Consider the following 15,672-nt stretch of genomic DNA (forward strand, 5'->3'; position numbering starts at 1 on the left):
TACAAGGTTAAGTGCAGATAGTACAAGTGCCCATGCAAGGATTCCGTTTGAGCTCCCTCCCTACCTGTGTGTGGGGGGGGTGTTGATTCACAAGCAGTAAAGCAGGTCAGCAGGTATCTTTCTCTCTCCCTCTCTATCTCCCTCTCCTCTCTCAATTTCTCTCGGTCCTATCCAAAAAATCAGAAAAAAAAATGGTCACTAGGAGCAGTGGATTCATAATACAGGCACTGAGCCCCAGTAATATCCCTGGATGCAAAAAAAAAAAAAAAAAAGAAAAAAAGAAAAGAAAAGAAACAAAGCAAAAAAGAAAAGAAAAAAAAAAAACAAATTATTTCACTCCCCCAGATATAGTAAGTGTCATCTATTTTGGAGTCATATCTTAAGCTAGTGGGTCTGATGCATAAGTTGTCTCAGTTTGTAAAGTGGAAATTTATAGTCTCCATTGGAATGAGTTTCAAGTATAAAAGAAAAACACAAAAACTAGTATGCCAAGGCTGTAGTCTTTCATCCCTATCAATGGTTCTCAAAGTGTGGTTCTTAGACCAGCAGTATCTACATCACCTGGGAACTTGTTTGGAATGCACATCCCTGCCCCTGTCAGGTCCTACTGAGTCAGGAACTCTGGAGGTGGGGCCTGGCTCTGTTTTAGTTTGTTCTATATGGGACTCAGATGCAAGCTCAAGTTTGAAAATCACTGCTCTGAAGTTTTTCTTATGTGCTTAGTCAGTTCCTTCTTGCTGCGAGTCACTACTTTCTCGCTCATTTTAGTATTTAATACTGTAATTCCAGGAGCTTAGAGGTAAAAACTTAACCTTCTCTTTTTGTCACTTCTGAAAGTCTGCCCTCAATCTCATCCAATCACTGGTGTGAATCCGACTTTAATGTCCTCCCTACCCAGCTAGGTCTCCAGTATAGAAATCCATCTGCCACAATCTCTATTTTGTAAATCCTTTGACCCTTTCTATTTTAGGTTGAACCACACAAAATGACCATGCTGTAGGTTAAAAAAGAAAAGAAATTATTCCATCTGATGTGACATTTGATCATACTGGTGTTTTATGATAAGTGTATCTTTCTACCATGTATATTCATTACCTCTAAGAGTTGGAAGCAACAGAAAAAAAATACACACTAAATTGCAACTTAGCTATACACCTAGCTCAGAGTAAATTCCCAGTCAATGTTGGTTATTTCTATTATCTTGTCTAGAATGATACTGATTTGGTAAGATAATCATTTCACTTTCAAGCTGAGTATGCAGAAGCTCAAGGAATACAGTTGTTAGAACCTAAGTCATGCAAGAGGAAGAGGCTTCCAAATCCTATTTTTTTAAATCTACCATATTGATAAGTCTCTGAGTCTCTCTTGGCAAATAGTCCCACCTGGTTTGTCATTTCTTTTTGCCTTGAAGGTTATCGCTGGGGCTTCATGTCTGCACTATGAGTCCACTCTCTTGGTGGCCATTTTTTAAAAATATATATATTTATTCCCTTCTGCTGCCCTTGTTGTTTTATTGTTGTAGTTATTATTGTTGCTGTCATTGTTGGATAGGAGAGAGGAGGGGAAGACAGAGAGGGGAAGAGAAAGACACCTGCAGACCTGCTTCACCACCTGTGAAAGCAACTCCCCTGCAGGTGGGGATCTGGGGGCTCGAACCTGGATCCTTATGCTGCGCTACCACCTGACTCCCCTGGTGGCCATTTTTTCCCCCATTTTATTGGATAAGACAGAAAGAAATTGAGAGAGGAGGGGGAGATAAAGAAGGAGAGAGAAAGATAAACACCTGCACAACTGCTTCACCACTTGTGAAGTGTTCCCCTTGCAGGCGGGTGTCTTTTCTCTTTGAACACTGCATTTTGATCTGACAAACCCCACAGTCAATGTTAGTCCTCTGCTGCCAACTCAGCACATAGACAATAGATGTTACATCCACAGCAGTGTAAGTGTTAGGATGTTGGCAGCTCTGAACAAGACCTGAGCTACGCCAGGTATTGGTAGGAAAAGCCCCAGGTCATGTGTGTGGCCAGCAGAGGGCAGCCAGAATAACCCAGCTTCTTCAGTGAAGGTCTTACGCAAAATGAATGGAGGTTACAGAACCACTAACTATGGTCCTTCATAAGGAGGCAAGAGGGAACTCTGGACCCTGCTCTGCTTGCAAAACTGTATCTCCCAAGGGTTGTGCCACCTATAGGAGGCAACTTATAAAGATTCTCTCTGAGATGGCTTCATGTTGTTCTTGAGTAGCAGTAAGTGGAGGTGAGATAGGGAACAGGTTGAGATATGGATGATTCTATATGAGACAGAAAGAGCCTTTCCTTAGGAAGTATGCAATTGGGTAGCACTGAGGAATGATAAAATCCCATCATTTGGTGATTGAAAACAAACAAACAAACAATAAAGCACATATTCATTCACTCAGCAACTTGTGTGTGTGTGGGGGGCACTTCTGGAAATGAATATTGCTAAGCCATTTCCCCATTCCAATTTTAAATTATATGTACATACAGAGACAGAGAGAGGGCACAGAGATATGAAAGTACTACCTGCCTTCCCATCTTCCATGGAGTAAGTCTACTTGTCTCTTTCCTTAATGTTTCCACATGGTGACAGGGGGCAAATTCAAGGTCTGGGAGGTAGCACAGTGGGATAAGTGCACATGGTGCTAAGAGCAAGGACTAGCTCAAGGATCCCGGTTCGAGCCCCTGGCTGAAACAGGTCTGAAAGTGTCTTTTTCTCCCCCTCCGTCTTCCCCTCCTCTCTCCATTTCTCTTTGTCTTCATTAATAACAACAATAATAATAACCACAACAATGATAAAACAGCAAGGGCAACAAAAATGGAAAAAAAAAAAGCCTCCAGGAGCAGTGAATTCATAGTGCAGGCACCGAACCCCAGCAACAACCCTGGAGGCAAAAAAAAAAAAAAAAAATTCAAGGTCTCACAAGTAGAGGTATGAACTTGACCTAGTGAACCATTTCTCAGCCCCAATGCATGAGAACTTTCAGGCAACTTAATTAGTAAATTAGCATTTTTAGAAAAACTAAATTAGTTTTGCAAAAATGGAGTAGAAAATGCCTAGTTCTCACACACTCTTTTTTCCCCAATCATCATCTTTCTTCAATTTGTATATGTATTTGTGTGTGTGAAAGTTGGTGGGATGCAGGATTTCACTGCTTCAGGCTGCTTTTCTCGTTCAACTAGGGAAAGGGAAGAGAAAGAAGAGGGAGGGAGGGACGGAGGGAGGAAAACAGAGAGAGAGACAGACAGACTGTAGAAAGACAGTCAATGGCTTCCTCTATTCCCACAGTACCTCCCATGTTTGTGATTTAAACTTGGGTTGCAAACGTGGGGCTGCAGAAGCCCTGCCCAGTGTGCTCTCTCTCTGGGGATTCCACTATGTAATGCCTTAGATTGGCATGGTCAGTTTGTTACAATCATTGAGTCAGTGTCAATACATTATTACTAAAGTCCATCGTCTACACAAAGATGTATACTTTGTCTTGACCATCCTTGGGTTTCCACACATTTGTGTCTGCCATCTCAGCATCTTACAGGCCAGTAATAAAATGGACCTCAGAATCCCCTATGTTCTGTTTATCTCTCAGCCACTCACTGCTGCTTACTGTCTCCATAGTTTCAGATTTTCCAGAATGTCATGAGGTGGAAATCACATCACCTGTAAACTTTTTTTTTTTTAAACAACATCCATTTAAATCTTTTTCATGTCAATAGACAGCTAGTGATTGAGTTAACAGGCGTTTGCTGTGTTTTTTGATGGGAGAGAACACAGAGCACTGCTCAGCCATTTTATGGAGTGGTGAGAATCAAACTCTGGCTCTTTAACTCCTGCTCTCATTGTTTATTAGCACTGCCCATTGTTTATGTAATTCAAGGACTTAGATATTACTTGAAACTTTTGCTTTGCAAAATACTGTGCTAAATGTTTGAGAATGCTCAGTAAATTATACCTAATTTTAAAAAAAGTTTTGTCTTTATTTGTTGGATAGAGACAGCCAGAAATCGAGAGGGAAGGGGATGAGAGAGAGGGAGAGAGAGAAAGAGACACTTGCAGCCTTGCTTCACCACTCATGAAGCTTTCCCCTTGCAGGTGGGGGCGGTGGCTTGAACCCAGGTCCTTCCTTGAGTATTATAACATATGCACTCAACCAAGTGTGCCACCACCTGACCCACACCTAAATTTCTTCAAGCACCAAATTTATGCCCAGTGTCTACACTGTAATTTTAATGCATCATCTCATAAAATTCTCATAAAATTCCCTTGAAGTAGGGACTAGTTCTCTGTTTTATAGGAGGGCAGCTAGACTCAGTTATGTTAGCCTGCTCAAAAAAATGAGTGGTGGAAATTGGGTGGTAGCCCAGTGGGTTAAGTGCATGTGGTGCCAAGCACAAGGACAGGCTTAAGAATCCCGGTTTGAGCCCCCGGCGCCCCACCTGCAGGGGAGTCACTCCACAAGCCATGAAGCAGGTCTGCAGGTGTCTATCTTTCTCTCCCCCTGTCTTCCCCTCCTCTCTCCATTTCTCTCTGTCCTATCCAAAGACAACATCAATAACAACAACAATAATAACTACAACAACAAAAAACAAGGGCAACAAAAGGGAATAAATACATACATAAATAAATAAATATTAAAAAATGAGTGATAAAACCTATGCTTAGCAGTTAAGCAGTGTTATGCCTGGTGAAGTGTACATATCACAGTACGCAAGGACCCAGGTTCAAGCCCCCGGTCCTCACCAGTGGGGGGAAGCTTCAAGGGTGGTGAAGCAGTCCTGCAGGTGTCTCACTGTCTCTTTCCCTCTGTCTATCTTCCACTCCCCCTCTAAATTTCACACTGTCTCTATCCAATAATAAATAAAAGGAAAAAAAATAAAGCTTATATGTGAAACCAGGATAATTACCCCCATAATACTGCATTCCTTTAGAGGTGCATATGCCTATGAGTTGTCCTTAGGGACGGAATATGAGCTAAAGAACTTCCCTTATTTGCCAAAGACTCTACAGCAATCTGTTTACTTAAGCAAAGTTCTCTTCCCAGGCATATTGCTTCTTCATCCCTACTGTAAATATCCTCTAAGAAACAGTGTAGCTTGCCAAGCAATTCAGATCTGACCCCCAGATTGCATTCTCTGCCTCAACATCAAAACCCAGGCAGCTCAGTAAGTGGGGACCTCCCACTATATGTATGAATCACATTCTGACTCCAAAGCCCACCAAGTCCTCACTGCCTCATAATCCCCACGTAGAGGCATTAAACCAGCATCCTCTCTTTAATCCTTTTGCTGAAGCAACTATGGGTTCGATTTCTCCTAGCAGCTAGTTTGGAATTCTTTTATTCCTTTGTTCAAAGAGTCCCCAAGAAGTAAAAAAAAAAAAAAAAAAAAAGGCTAACTTTGTAGGACTGGGCAGTGCAACCAGTAAAATGCACAAGTCACTATGAATGAAGACCAGTGTTCAAGTCCCTAATCCCCACCCATAGTGGGGAGGCTTCACAGTGAAATAGTGCTACTGCTCTCTTCTGCCCCATCTCCCCAGCCCCTCTTGATTTCTCTCTCTCAATTCAATGCATAAATATTTAAATGATTAAAAAATGATCCATGTCATGAAAGTCATAAAAGGTCATACACACACACACACACACACACACACACACACACACACACACACACACACTTCTGAATTTGATCTTCTGCTATATAAGAAGCTATTGGGTCAACTGGTAAAACCTGAAAGGGGTCTGAAGATGAAATAGGGAATAAAAGTGGTAATACAAGAATGAATGCTAGTTTTCTGATTTTGACATCCGTATGGTGGTCATGTAGAAATATACTGTGCAGCTGTCTGAAAGGTAGCACAGTGGATAAAAATGTTGACTCTCCACATGTGATTCCAAGTTCAATGCCTGGCAGTGCATGTGCCTGAGTGGTTCTCTTTCTTCCTATTTTTCTCATTAATAAATAAAATCTTGGGACTGGGTGGTGATGCAACTGGTTGAACGCACATGTTATAATGCCAAAGGACTCAAGTTCCAGCCCCGTTTCCACCTGGAGAGGGAAAACTTTGAGAGTGGTGAAGCAGTGCTGCAGGTGTCTGTTTCTTTCCCCCTCTCTACCTCACCCTCCCCTCTCAATTTCCCAATAATAAATAAAGAAAAGTGAAAAAAATAACATCTTAAAAACAAACAAAGAGAAATGAATGGTCTATAGGGAATACTCTGAAGTATTCAAGGTGGTGAATCCAGTCAGGTCAGCAATTTAATCTTTGTCAGCTTCTGGCAATTCTACCTCATGTTTGAGATTATTTGAAAATAAAAAGTTACAAGATAGACCAAAGTGGCTGTATCCTTGTTCATATTTGTGACTGATAATAATGTGCCCTTTGTAATGTGAGTCCCCTTCTATCCCCATTTTGCGCCAAGGCTCACAAGGCTGGTCTTCACTTGGCTGATCGAAGGAAGGCCTCTCTATCACTGTCTGACTCTCTTCCACAGTTAAAAAAAAATCCAAGCTTGATCCTATTAGTTAAAATACATATATACTTATTTAATTTATTTATTATTGGATAGAGAGGGAAACAGAGGAAATTGGGGGGAGATAGAGAGGGAGAGAGAGAGAGACACCTGCAGCCCTGCTTCACCACTAGTGAAGCTTTCCCCCTGCAGGTGGGGACCAGGGACTTGAACCTGGGTCCTTACACTGTGTAGTGCATGTTCTTAATCAGGTATGCCATTGCCTGGCCCCCTAATCCTGTCATTTTATTTAGGTAACCCTCTAGCCCCCTCTAGTCCATTTATTCCTGATCAGTCAGATTGTTAGTTTTTGGCTCCTGGTCTAGTATTTAACTATACAAAGGTGTACTCAAATGTACTCTCTTGGGAAGCAATGCTTCTTTGAACTACTTACATGAATTCCCTCTTCATAGTACATACTCAATAAACAACCAATCTCTGGATGAATATTGCCTTACTGATATTCATGGTTATAAAATCAATATCTATTTATGATTCATTTCTCTGGGAAAAACTCAGCACTTTACTAATTCAAAGGACTTTTACTCTTCCTGGGCTAACAAACTATGTGGCAGTGAAGGCTAAATATCTTTCCAAGTGTAAGAAACCTCAGTTGTTGTGAGCCAGTGAAATACTTGGTTAAGTGCATATGTCATCATACACAAGAACCCAGGTTCACGCCCCACCTCCCCACCTGTGTGTTGATGGTGGTGGTGGGGCTTCAGGAGTGGTGAGGCAGGTCTGCAGCTGTCTCTCTTTCTCTCTCCCTCTCTGTCTTCCCCTCTCCTCTCAGTTTCTCTTTGTCCCATCAAATAAAAAAAGGGGGGGGGGTGAGGGAGGGATGGCCATCAGAAATGGTGGATTTGTTATGAAGGTACCCAAGCCCCAGCAGTAATCCTGGTGGTAAACAGCTCACTAGGATAGTGCACTGCTTTGCCATGTGCATGGCCCAGGTTTGAGCACTACCACATTGAAGAAAACGTTGGTGCTGCGGTCTCTGGTCTCTTTCACTCTTGTCTCTGCCTCTCTGTTCTACAAAATAACAACAACAATAACAACAACAAAAACAAAACAAAACCCTCAGTTTTAATTTATGTGACATATTCTTCCCCAGATGACTACATCAAAACTGTGCCCATCTAAAAATCCTCCTATTTTTCAACTCAGCCTTCTCATGAGCTTTAGCTGTTTATATAGTGAAACATGTTGAAACAAATACAGGGCCAAAGAAGCCACTAAGTAATTCATCTGTATACTTGGTCCCTCAGGAGGTACCATACCGCTTGCTACACATCTACATTCATATAAATAACATTAGGGAGTCCGGTGATGCCAACACAAAGTGCAAGGACTGGCGTGAGGATCCCAGTTTGAGCCCCTGGCTCCCCACCTGCAAGGGAGTTGCTTCACAGGCGGTGAAGCAGGTCTGCAGGTGTCTATCTTTCTCTCCCCGTCTTCCCCTCCTCTCTCCATTTCTCTCTGTCCTATCTAACAATGACGATAACAACTACAGCAACAATAAATAAATAAATAAATAAATAAATAGCTTTTTTTTTTTTTGCCTCCATGGTTATTGCTGGAGTTCAGTGCCTGCACTACGAATCCACTGTTCCTGGAGGCTATTTTTTCTCTCTTTTTTTTGCCTTTGTTGTTTATCATTGTTGTTGTTGTTGTTATTGTTACTGCTGTTATTGTTGTTGGAAAGAACAGAGAGAAATAGAGAGAGGAGGGGAAGACAGAGAGGGGGAGAGAAAGATAGATGCCTGCAGACCTGCTTCACCACCCATGAAGCCACCCTCCTGCAGGTGGGGATCTGGGGCTCTAACAGGGATGTTTGAGCCAGTCCTTGAGCTTTGTGCCATGTGCACTTAACTCGCTGCCCTAAGGCTTGACCCCCAGTATTGTTTTTATATGATATCTTAGGCTAAAAATCATACTTGGGGAAAAGAGAGTAAAAGTAGGGAGTGGATAAAAGACAAGGGAGTCTTTATAATCTAAAAAAACCTGCAAAAACTACTGGGGGCCTGGGTGGGGTTAGATAGATAACATAGTGGTTATGCAAAGAGACTCTTATTCCTGAGGCTCCAAAGTCTCAGGCTCAATCCCCTGCACCATTGTAAGCAAGAGCTGAGCAGTGCTCTGGTAATAATATAAAGAGAGAGAAAGAAAGAAAGAATAAGAAAAACAAAGAATTCTGGGGGCTCTAAATGCATCATTCCTTGTCCACTTACATTACTGCACATGTCCTTTCTTTTCCCATTTTGTATCTTCAAGCTATGTTTTCAGGTGAAGAGAAGTCCCCGGCACTTAGTACGCATCTCTACTTCTGTGGATATACTTACTCAACCCAATTTTGGAAATATGGCCTTCGGTGTCTCATTTTTGTATGATTGGTACATAATGATACTCATCAGTAGCTTATTGCTATGTAATCAAAACTACTCAAGATTTCAATGCTGCACTAATATTAACTTCAACCATTTACTATTTTAATGAAGTGAGTGTTGATATAAACATTTGCATACTTATTTGTCAATACAAACAGATTTGATGTCAAGTAATAAGGTCATTAAAAGTAATCATATATTTACATTTTTAATCCCCATCCCCTCCACCCTTTGCTCCAATTCCTCTCCTTTTTTTTTTACCACTACACTAAACACATTAACAAGGTGGCATCAGAACCACAGTACAGGACCACGTGTATGCTTTTCCCTTCTACAGTCTATCACTGTCACCCAAGTCTGCTGGCAGGGGTCACTTCCATAGAGGAAGGTGGCTTCCTCCAGTCAGATATTTGCAAGATGCTCGGTAGCCACTGAGCTGAGTTTCGATGGATTTGGAGAATCTGATGCATTCACAAGTCTCAAAGGAGATGAAGAGAGGACAGTCCAACAAGCGGCCTTTATCCCAGACAAGGCTACGCCTCATCTGCACATGTGGATCATGCTCATGCTGCTGCTCAGAGCTGTAGCCTTCCTTCTCACAGTCAAGACAACCTGGTTTAAGCAAGAAGGTCTGGCTTTGAGAGAGAAAACAAATGGAAGCATAGAGATTGGAGGAAACTGGAGACACGTTTAGAACTTGTGATGCCAGGGCTGGGTGGCAGTGTACCCAGCAGAGCGCACATATCACCATGTGGAAGGATCTGGGTTCAAGCCTTTGGTATCCACCATCAGAGAAGATTCACAAATGATGAAGAAGTGTTGTAAGTATATCTTTTCTCTCTCTCTCTCTCTCTCTCGCTCTCTCTCTTTCTCTCTCTCCTCCACTCCCCCACCCCCTCTTTCTCTAACCCTCTATCAGAAAAAAAGAAAAGGGGCTGGGTGGTGGCACACATGTTTGAGTGCACATGTTGCAATGCACAAGGGCCTGGGTTTGACCCCCTGATCTCCACCTGCAGGGGGAAGGCTTTGTAAGTGGCAAAGCAGTACTGCAAGTGTCTCTCTTTCTCTCCCCCACTCTATCTCATGCTACCCTCTTGATTTCTGGCTATCTCTAGCCAATAAATAAAGATAATTAAAAAAAAAACTTTAAAAACAAGGGGAAAAAAAGGGCATCATGGGGTCACCACGCAGGTACCAAGCCCCAGCAAGAACCTGATGGGGCGGGGGGAGGAGGCAAAGAAAAGAGAAAAAAGAAAAGAAGACGCCTAATGTTATGGACATTTTTTGAGATCCTCTGCCTAAATTTGCTGTCTCCTATTTTTACACAGAAATACCTAGAGGCTCAGAGATGCAGTGCGGTTTTCCTAGTCACATGGCCACGCAGGACTGTCCCTCCAGAGTACTCTTTAGAATGGTCTTTTTCTGAATGAATACAAGGGACTCAGCCACTAGACAGAAGTACAATTAGCTGTCCCAAAGTCACTTCATTATAAACAAGTTCACATGCTTAGAGACACTGCTGCAGAAACACATGTATATATGTTTACATGTGTGAATGTGTATGTACATGCTGTGAAGAAAATCTCCAGTCTTCCTCCTAGACATGCCTTATGCTCACACTATCATACTCATAATACTTCTTAAATCACATGTGAGGATTTTATTATTTTTTTAATATTTAATTACATTTATTTATTAGATAAAGACAGCCAGAACTTGCGAGGGTGTGGGAGACAGAGAGACACTTGCAGCCCTGCTTCAACCACTTGCAAAGTTTTTCCCCTGCAGGTAGGGACCATGGTCTTGAACCCTGGGCCTTGCACACTGTAACATATGCATTCAACCAGGTGAGCCACCACTTGGCCCCTGTGAGGATTTTCCTCATCAAGTAATTCTCCAAGACTCCAGAAACATCTCCCACAATTTAACTCAATTCTGACACTACCTACCCTGGATAGTGTCTGATCCCACAAGTTAAGAGCTCAGTCCCAAACTGGGTGGTAGTATACCTGGTAGAGTACACATGTCACTATGTTCAAAGACCTAAGTTCATACCCCCAGTCCCCACCTGCAGAAGGTGGGGGGAAGCATCACAAGCAGTCTAGCGGTGCTGCAGATGCCTCTCTTTCTCTCTCCTTATTTCACACTTGCTGCTTCCCTCTCTACTTCTATCTCGATCAAACCTATAAACAAACCTCATTCACATGACTGTCCCACATCCCCACTTCAGACACCAGCCACCAGGTCTACATAATCAACTGTGCTCCTGACTAATCAGCTATAATTCAGAGGTTCTCGAACCTCTCTCCTCCAATTCTATGAATTTGCTATAGCAGCTCACAGAACTCAGGAAAAGTTTTACTGTTATCCAGCTCATTATGAAAGGACATGATAAAGTATATAGAGGGCCATGCAGGTGGGAGTTCTGGAATGCTCAGCTGTAAAGAGTAGGGAAAGGGTGAGAAGTTACCAGGTACTATCTCACTAACTGTCCCCCCCCCCCATGTGCTCACCAATCCAGAGCTCTCTAAACCTGGACTGTGGGGAGTCTCCATCATAGACATGATGGATCACTAACTCACAGACAGCCCAATTCCCCTCTGTGGAGAATAGGGATGGGGCTGGAAACTCCAAGCTTCTAATCATGACTTGGTCTTTCTGGTGACAGCTCCCCATCCAGGAGCCCACCCAGAGTGACCTCATTAGAACAGAAGACAAGTCTATCATCCAGGAAATTCCAAGGGATTTAAGAACTGTATCAGGAAGCAAGATCAAAGAGCAAATAGCAGAACAAAGACAGCTTCTAGTACTGTTGTCACTAAGGAAACTGTGAAGTTCTAGGAGCTCTGTCCCATGAGCCAGTGTGTGTGTGCATGCATGCGTGCGTACGTGCGTGCGTGCGTGTGTGTGTGTGTGTGTGTGTATGAGAGAGAGAGAGAGAGAGAGAGACTGACTTAATACTCTTTCCTCACTTATAGTAACAAAACCAAAATGTCTTCAAATATTGTCAAATATTAACAGGGGATCAGAGGGCAAAAATGACCCTCAATGTGTGTGTGTGTGTGTGTGTGTGTGTGTGTGTGTGTGTGTGTGTGTGTTACTACTCTTTCTCCTTTGGGTAAATTATTAAGATCGATCCTTTCTGCATTGGCTGCAGTTTTAGTGAACCTGTTAGTCAACCTATCCAACCTTTTCCTCACTAAAAATGCCTTCTAAACTCAAATCATTCTTACTCTCTTAGATTATGTCTTGAGTCACAGCAGATAGAAATGGTTGAAGCTGGTTGTGCCAATTTATCTGCCTGGTAGAATCTCTCTGGGCCTTGTTCCCTAAAAACAAAGCCCTTCTCTGGCTCTTTCACTTCATCTTTGATTATGGGAGTATCCTGGTGATTTGCAACAGATGTTATGAATGGACCAACTTATGGGATGGTTTTGGCAATGATTGAACCCATTGTCATTACTATGATACAAGCTGCTAAATCACTTAGCACGTGAAGACCTGAGATGCTACTAAATATCTTATAATGCAAAACACTGTTTATACAACAAAAAGTTAACTGCACCACAAAGTCCACATTGGTGATTTTGGGCTAACATATTACCGTTCTCAACTCCCAAACTCATGTCTTTAGTGGTTCCCGCCACTATTTTATAGTTAAATATTAGGGGTATACATAATGTTTTGTTTGACTGTCAGACTTCAGCAGAATCAACTTTCTAATAAAGGGGTCTAGAAATACCTGCTTCTTCCCGTTTTGAAGATAGATGAAATTTAGTGCTGGGAGCCATTTTGTGACCATGAGGGAAAAGTCAAGAGTCACAGGCACTCAATCTTTACATTGTCTAGCTTTTGAATCACTCCAGTAGCTATTTCCTTTCAGACTTGTTCAAGAAAAATGGATCCTCTGTCTTATTTTCTAAGAGCCAAGTATTTCTTTACCTGCAGTTGAGACTATCCCAATAGTTGCTGCTCCAGACACTTACTTCTCTGTTTGTGTTAACTAGAGGCCACTTTCATATTTCTTCTTCTCCTTCTTCTTCCTCTTCTTCTTCCTCTTCTTCCTCTTCCTCTTCTTCTTCTTCTTCTTCTTCTTCTTCTCCTTCTTTCTCCTCCTTCTTCTTCTTCCCCTGCCCTTCCCCCTTCCCCTTCTCCTTTTCCTTCTTCTTCTTTTTGTAAGAACAGAGCTTCATCTGATCCAGGACACCAAACACGAGTCTTTTTGGACTGCTATTACAGTTAGAATTGAGTTTCTCTTTACATTATTCTGGATACTGCCAGAAATTTTGGCTACATATACAGCAAGCCAGTATGGTCAACTCTGTGTTAGTGTTCAAAAATATTCATATATAATTTATTTCAATGAGAATGGTACAGAGAAAAAGATCAGAGCACTGCTCAGTTCTAGTTTACAGTGAGGCTGGGGACTGAGCCTGAGACCTTTGGGGCCTCAGGCATGACAGTTGTTTTGTATAACCATTATGCTGACCCCCAGCCCATCAAAAAATATCCTTAATTCTTTGCTTTACAAGAAATTTGTAAAATTACCTTGTGTCTTTTACCTGTGAATCAGAAGAGATTTATTTTTAATTACTGTCAAAAAAATCCTTCAAAGCCATAGAGCCAGTTAGATGTGTGTTCAGAGATGGTCTTTCTGACTTGGGACAAGAAAATAGAAAAGGGGGCAGTGTAGTACAGTGGGTTAAGCGCAGGTGGCACAAAGCACAAGGACCAGTGTAAGGATCCCAGTTCAAGCCCCCAGCTCCCCACCTGTGGGGGGAGTGGGGGGGTCACTTCACAAGGGTGAAGCAGGTCTGCAGGTGTCTATGTTTCTCTCCCTGTCTTCCCCTCCTATCCATTTCTCTCTGCCCTATCCAACAACAATGACATCAATAACAACAATAATAACTACAACAAGTACAACAAAAGGGAATAAATATTAAAAAAAGAATAAAAAAATTAAAAAAGAAAAAAGAAAAGGAACATACCTAAAATAGACTTTCTAGTTTCTTCCCACTTGAAGATCCCTAATTTCATCTTTTCTATTCCTGCCTTTGGGTTCCTGTTTATTAGACAATTTATCCTGCTTTATATTTTACTGTATTTCAGCCACTAAGTTGCAGATGCTACTATGATGCTATATCCTGACTTCCCTGGGCAATCGATATTGCCAATGTGTCCTGAAGTCTCAACTCCCTAGAGCCCTACCTAACTGGGAAAAGACACAAACAAGCTGGGAATATGGATCAACCTGTCAACATCTATGTCCAGTGGAGAAGCAAGTACAGAAGCCAGACCTTCCACCTTCTGCACTCTATTGAGATTTTTGGTACATACTCCCAGAGGGATATAGAATTCGGAAGCTTCCAAAGTAATCCGTACCACCTCGGCATGTTTCACTTTGGACTGTGTGCAGAGACATCAAGCATGGAATGCCAACCCTCCAGCTTCATTACTCTGGTAAGACCTTTCCTAGCTCATAGGACTCTTTAATTCCAGTTTGGGTGGTGCACTTCCTAACAGAGCCTCAAAACCTAGATATAGACCAGGACCCATGAAACAGGGCATATGTACATGTATCCATAAGTTAGGGGAAAATATATACCTTAAAGCAAAAGTGAACAATAGTTTTCAGTGAGTCAATAAATGCAGCAAGGAAGTAGAAAGACCTAAGAAAGACAACATAAATTACGTAATGAAATAGTTGCTACTTAGACCTAGATAGTCTTCTCACCTACTTCTTATTTCACTTCCCTCAATCAGTCCAAAGCTAACCTTGTCAGACAAAGTAAGGACTACAAAAGCTGAATAAGGGCAAGAGACTGGCATACTTTAATGATGACTCTTTAGTCACTACCAGGCCACCCCATCAGCTGGAACCCTAGTCAGGAAGTCCTGGAATTCCCACGCAGACATGATGGGCCTAGACCTCTAACGGAACCCCCTCTCCACTGTTACTGGTCATCTCCATCAGGAATAACACAATGGACTCCTTTGTAGGCCCCAATAGGACCTTGCCCTCAATGTGGATCAACAAGGGTAGGGAATGTTCCATTCTCCAAAGGGAGGTTGGCCACCATATACTCCACCACTAGAGGAAGAGGGGTCCTGAAATTAGTGCAGCCTGGAATGTTCCTGGCCATGACCACAGAATGCAAGCTCAGGCCTATAGGCATGCAGAAGTTACATAGGCTCCTGTGCTGAAAATGGGCCCCAGATCAAATCAATGGGGTTTAGAGTTAACAATATTTGTATACTTCCCCTGTATTTGGGATATACTTTCTTCCCTGATCCAAGTTTTTAGTCCTCTTTCCAACTATGACACCATCTCCCCAGACAATACCTTGGGTTCACCTGCATGTTAACTGTTAGGCTCAGGCTCAGTCATGGGTCCCTTAGAATATACCTAAAATAGACCTACTAGCTTTTTCCAAAATGGAGACCCCCAAATCTTTATCTGCAATATTCTTGCCTTTAGGTTCATAATTAGTCAACAATTTGTTCTGCTTTATATCTTAACTCTTTTTCAGCCACCAGGTTCCAGATGCTACCATGATGGTAGCCTAACTTCCCTGGGCAGATGATCCCACCAATGTGTCCTAGAGCCCTGTATCCCCAGAGCCCTGCCCCACTAGGGAAAGAGAGAGACAGGCTGGGATTATGGATAGACCTGCCAATACCCATGTTCATCGGGGGAGCTATTACAGAAGCCAGACCTTCCACCTTCTGTACCCCATAATGACTCTGGGTCCATACTCC

Source organism: Erinaceus europaeus, chromosome 12 (genome assembly GCF_950295315.1).
Source record: "Erinaceus europaeus chromosome 12, mEriEur2.1, whole genome shotgun sequence".
NCBI lineage: Eukaryota > Metazoa > Chordata > Mammalia > Eulipotyphla > Erinaceidae > Erinaceus > Erinaceus europaeus.